This window comes from Trematomus bernacchii, unplaced genomic scaffold, assembly GCF_902827165.1.
Source record: "Trematomus bernacchii unplaced genomic scaffold, fTreBer1.1, whole genome shotgun sequence".
Lineage (NCBI taxonomy): Eukaryota > Metazoa > Chordata > Actinopteri > Perciformes > Nototheniidae > Trematomus > Trematomus bernacchii.
In genome coordinates this window covers 4,301,175-4,307,174 of record NW_022987689.1, presented here as the reverse complement: position 1 = coordinate 4,307,174, position 6,000 = coordinate 4,301,175, and positions in this window count along the sequence as shown.

Sequence of the window (6,000 nt, the reverse complement as noted above, 5' to 3'; positions counted from 1 at the left end):
AAAAGACATGGAAGAAGAAGAAGAAGCAGCAGGTTTCTGATGATGAGAAACATTTCCCTAAAAACTTGAAGATTGACATCTCCTGATGGAGCGAATAATTCAGCTGTGATTGGTTCAGATGTAACCGTGTGTTAAGAGGCAACTTTGTTATTAAAATGTTTTGAATGACAGAATGGTGGTTTGGCAGTTCACACACCCTGAAGAAAAATACAACCTTTACAGACGAAGTTGGCTGATAAAGGTTACACCAGGGATGTCTTCAGGCGGAAACTGGCTTATGTGGTTTAGTTATGGACAGAGAGAATGGATGTTTGGGAAACTGGAGCTCCCAGAGACTCCCAAGGGAGCTAATGTTCACACCTCCAAAAGCCCAGCTCCCCATTATGTGTATCTACGATGATGGTTGGTTGAGCAGAGATGGATATCTACGAGCACCGACGTTGGACCTGCTTCCAAATATGAATTAATAAAGGCACCGAAAGCAACAGCAGACAGACAAAAGTTTGACAAGAGTTTTATTTTTCTGGTTACTTCTTCATTTTTCTTCCTCAATGTGATGTGTAGTGGGCTTTATTTTACACACAATAAAACAAATACGGCAACAACGGCATTGATCGATCACATTTGAGCCTGACTTGGTTTCCTGTATTCAAACATTGTGTGAAGAGCAAAAGAGGTCATACAATGTGTTGATTCAGATTAACTATTAAGGGGGTGCAAAGATTGTAGACGTCACCTCTCAACATTGTGTCTCAAGTTAATAATCAGAGGCCATAACTAAGATTATTTACTTATAACCAGATTATTTCTGAGTTGTGGATTTTCTATACATAAGGAAAAAGCTTAACATCATGCATGATTACGCAGGGAATATGAATCTAGCTTAGCACAAAGACTGTAGAACAGGGGGAAACAAACAGCTCCATAAAAACAAACTGAAATGTTTGACAGGAAGCCACTGCACCGAGCTGCTGGGCCGCGAAGAAATACCCAAGTAGAAACACTTACATTGGCATCACTAAATCAATACTTAAATTACTGAATCTAATACCTTTATTTTCCACAACCCCTACATTAACATACTGTAGCAGTGGTGTTGATCTTCTGAAATAACTCAGCAAGAACTAAAATTAGTGTTTTTCCCAAAATGTTTAAAAATATGTTAAAGCCTGACACAGAATCACCATGCCTGATTATCAGGGATGAACCTTGTGATGAAAGAACGTAATATTTAAAAAAAAAAAAGGAACATTTGAACTTCAACTCCATCCAACCACACACACTTCAAACATCACACATTTGTGATTGCTGAGAAATAACACTCTTCACTCACGGTGTGCAAATAATGGAGAAATCTGAAAACTCTTCACAGCAGAATTGAGCCAACTCGGCATGATTTGCATTCCTGCTGAAGTGCTGACTGAAGATTCATCTCCTGAGAACGCAGTAATCTGCATGTGTAATTAGTGCAGATACACACAAGCACGTGCACACCTGATAGGAAAGCTGATTTCATTGCTTGTTAGAGAAATCATATAAGTAAGCAGGTGTCAAAGTGAGGAGGATGGCTTTAATGTGGCAGATGGTGAGAGGAACCATAAAACTTCACAAATGCAAATGAGCATCTAACCTGGCTACAGTATGCTGTAGTCGTGCATATCCAGAGCAAAATAATTCTAAAATAATATCAATTTAATTCCCTTTTTCTAACATTTTTTTATTGTATAAATAGAAAACTCTAAAAGGTGTTGCCAGATAGTTGCCAGATAGTTTTTTTAGGTCAGTAGAACTTCCATTATTTTTAGAGAGTGGTGAACTGCAGCTGAGATCTAACAGCAGCCACTCTGGTTCCAGCGGTGTTGTGTTGCCTCTGTGTTGAAGTGAGCAGCAGGGATTTCTGCCACCATCGTGTAACGCCGGAGGGCTTTTTCCACTCAGAACTGGCTGACCGTGTAGATATGTGAGCTCTGTTTGGCCTCGTGTAGCCTTCTAAAAGCAACAACATGTACAGGATTAACACCCTGGACTCAACAAGCTCAACTGGATAATCTTTTACTACGTTGGAGACAAGGATTTGAACAAAACAGCTCGTCTTGCTGCTTTTTTGTTATGCATTGTGGTAAATACTATTATTTGCTTCTTTACCAATGATTACATGAGAAGATACAATTTAGATGTGTACAATATATGTAACCACCAGGTTAGCTTAGTGTAGCTCGAGGCTAACCACAGGTAGAAAAGAGTTAGCTTGGCTTAGTCTAGATGTTACAAACTCCACCTAGCAGCACCTCTACATTCTACAAATCATGTTACAACTTGTTCAATTTGTACAGAGAAATGAGGAAATTCAAGAAAAGAGACTTTTTACTTGTTTTCCATGATATGACCAGTGGTGGCTCCAGGGTATGGCTGGGGTAGGCTACAGCCATACCAAGAAATAGCTTAGCCCCACCTTAGCCCCACCATGAACATTTATGTTAAAGTAAGCAAAAAAAGGTCCGCCAACTCGCGCCGAGTAAATTGCACAGACAGCAGCTAGTAAGATTGATTTCAGTAGCCACTTGTCTGGAAATGCCGAAGACTAGAAACGGTTTTGAAAACTTTTGTCACTTAGTGATCGTCTTCTCAATAGAGAGGTGAAGTCCCTCCCTTTCCGGTGGACCTCCATGGGACCTTATTTTGGAAAAATGATGTATTGAAGTCAATGGCGAGAGAAAAGCTATCTTTCGATCCCGTTTTAATTGTGCCACGAATTGCACATGATGTTTGTCAATTTAAAAGACAATTGTGCAAGTCAAAAAAAAAATGTTTTGGCGTAAAACTTTGAAGTAAGACTTTGTTTGTGTGAAACCGCTCAATGAACTACATCTCTGGTCTCGCACAACAACACACGTCACCAAGATGGCTGTCACTACTGTCTTGCCAAAAAAGGGAATTCACCCTCACTATCACCACAATGAAACACGTCCAGAAGAATGTCATGCAAAGCTGCATGCCTGCCTTCCTTAGATTCTCCCTGAACTGCCTGATCATTTTAATGTTCAATGTTAACCATTTGTGCAGATAGCATGAAGTAGAAAAGATCGCCGATGCTAATGTAGCGTTAGCGTTAGCATGTCTCCCTCGGGGGCATCCGGGCTTAAACGGTGTATTATAGAATGATCACACCGGTGTGACAGTACTCTTCAAAGGGTTCACGAAATATGACTACTACTCTTACTGTTTAACATTTTGGGTTACTTAATGTTACTTCATGTTAAAGGTGGGGTATGTCATTTTGGAGAAACCAGCTCGAGTGCGCTAGAATTTGAAAATACACAACCGGAAAAAGTCTGCCACTTCCTTACAGAGCCCCTCCTCCAACACACACGAACGCGCACATGACCAATGAGGGCACGAGATAAGTTTGTGCACAGATGGAAGCCTGACAGGCAGGTAGGACATCCAGTTATTTTAGCCGGGCCGGCTAAAATGATTGCTTTTTACAGCGCTACGGCTTCCACAGATTAAAATGTTTTATGTATTTATTGTCAAAGCATTTCATTATATTCATTGCTATCGGGATGTTAAGAGCATTCCATGGAATATAACAAAAAGTGTTTCTGAAATAAATTACATACCCCACCTTTAAGGCTAATAAAAAGGCCGAGGCTGTAATGCTAACTAACGTGCTTGCTATTAGCTAGTTAGCTAACTTGATCCAGCCACTCCTGGGGGCTATACTACGAATCAAGATTTTCGTTTAGCAAGCTAACTTCAGGGGTTTCCGGTCCTACGAAGCTGGTTCACTTTTTAGCGGGCTCGATAACTTATTCTGAACGGCTATCCTCCGGAGCAGGATAGGTTCCAGGATAAAAGCACTGCCTGCTGACCAATCAGAGCTCAGTGTGCGGAGTTTAAAGCGATCAATTCATATGACAGGAGGAGAAAGGAAATACAGTTTAAACTGCCGTTGCAGGAAAGACAGCCGGCCAAAATCACCGACTGTGTGAACGTGAAAATGAATAGAATATCACCTCCCATCTTCAGAGCAATCTGACTATTATAACATTAGCGTTAAGAAAGCTTACTTAAATATCTGCCACAACATAAGTAACCTACAGTCCGCGGCACTGTGAGTGCAGACGTACCCCATTATCATTCATATCACATGATATCACATCATAATGTATCATATATTTCCTTATCTGAGTCAGCTTCTTGAGCCGTATCTGGCCGTGCAACACTCACAGTGTCACACTGTATGCAGAAGTATTATTTTAAGCAACACATTAAGTTGACACTCGAGTCAAATGTAATTAAAGTCAGATCCACTCGTGTCTTGGACGGGGCAGCAGTGATATCATAAAACTGTTAATGAACGTATTCAAACACTTTTTCTTTTACCAGCAGTAGCCTATTCACCTTGCAGGTGCAGCTATGTGGCTTTTATCCTGGATAAAGTGTTTAAGTCATGGATGTTTAAAGTTTAACGTCTTCATATTTGTCTAATATTAGTTGACTTTTCATTCAGGAAATATATGACGCGCTGCGCTGTCAGTACACGGCTTGTCCATGTTTGTGATTGGTCGAATGCTCCAAATACCACCCCTTTTATGTGAACGCGCACCTAACTAGATAGGACAAGGCTGGCTTGCGGTCGAGGTGATAGCCAGCGTCGTAGGACAGTTTAGCGAGAGCGTTTTTTTTTTTTGGATTTAGTCAGCCGGATAACTCAAAACATATCCAGGATATGTTGAACTAGATTCGTAGTATACCCCCCTGGTCCTTTCATCAGACGGGAAGCGAAAGAACGAGCAAGACCCATTGCTGGTATGATTACAACCTGGTACAAAGCACACAGGCATCTTGTTAAAGTTATCTTATCTTAGCTATATAATATATCTTATATTTAGTGGAGGAAAACAATTATGACATCACTTACTCTGGGATTTGTAGTCTTTCTAGTTGCGTATTTTTCATAGTCTTATATTTCAACAGTTTTACGACAAACTGTGACTTTTTTGACATGGAAATGATTTTTTAAGATCATCATATGTGTAATTCATGGCACAATTCAAACGGGATCGAAAGATACGTTTTCTCTCGCCATTTTTCCGAAATAAGGTCCCATGAGTTCCACCGGAAAGGGAGGGACTTCGCCTCTCTATAAAACATATTTGCTAATGTCTTCTGGCCAATCAGAAACACGATAACGGCGAGGTGTTGTTGCAGGAAGTGCAGACGGAGAATAATTTTGCGGTAGAACTTCTATACATCCATGGATACAACATTACGTGTTGATAGAAATCAACACGTAATGAAATAAGACCCCACGGCTTGATGATTGATAGGTGTGTGGGCTGTCTTTCATTTTGACACACAGAACAATGGGGGCTATCAACCCTTATCCATGTAAAGTAATTCACACAGCCTCTTTCCTCTTCTCTCTGTGAGGAGCAACAGGTTCAGCTTTCAGAACAAAGTAACAAAAAATAAAAATGGCATTCATTTTTTTAAATATGTTGTGTAGTAATAGTTTTATTTTGTTTCTTCTCAAGAGAGTACCAGAATGTGTATTTTATGTTAGTATTTCAAAAAATCTCCCCAGACCCCCCTGCAGCGGTTGGGTTTTCAGCATGTCAACCTTTTCACCTGTGGGGAAATTGCAGGATTGGCTCCAGGTCGCCCTTTTTATTGACTACGAGACAAATGTGCCTTTTTATTTCATACAGTTCAATTTGGATTGAGACAGGAAATAATCTAAACCTCACGCGTGGCGTTTCACTGTCAAGGGGGGCGATATAGCGTGTATGTAATTACATTGAAAATACTGATTTGAGCCCCACCACTGTATGGGTTAGCCCTACCATAGATTACCCAACAAACATAATCTGGAGCCGCCACTGGATATGACACATTGAAGAAATGCACTCTTGACAACGTACTACAACCACACATGCAGCTTTTAAATGGATAAAAAACTGAAATAAGTTACATTATTAAACACTATCAGTGCAT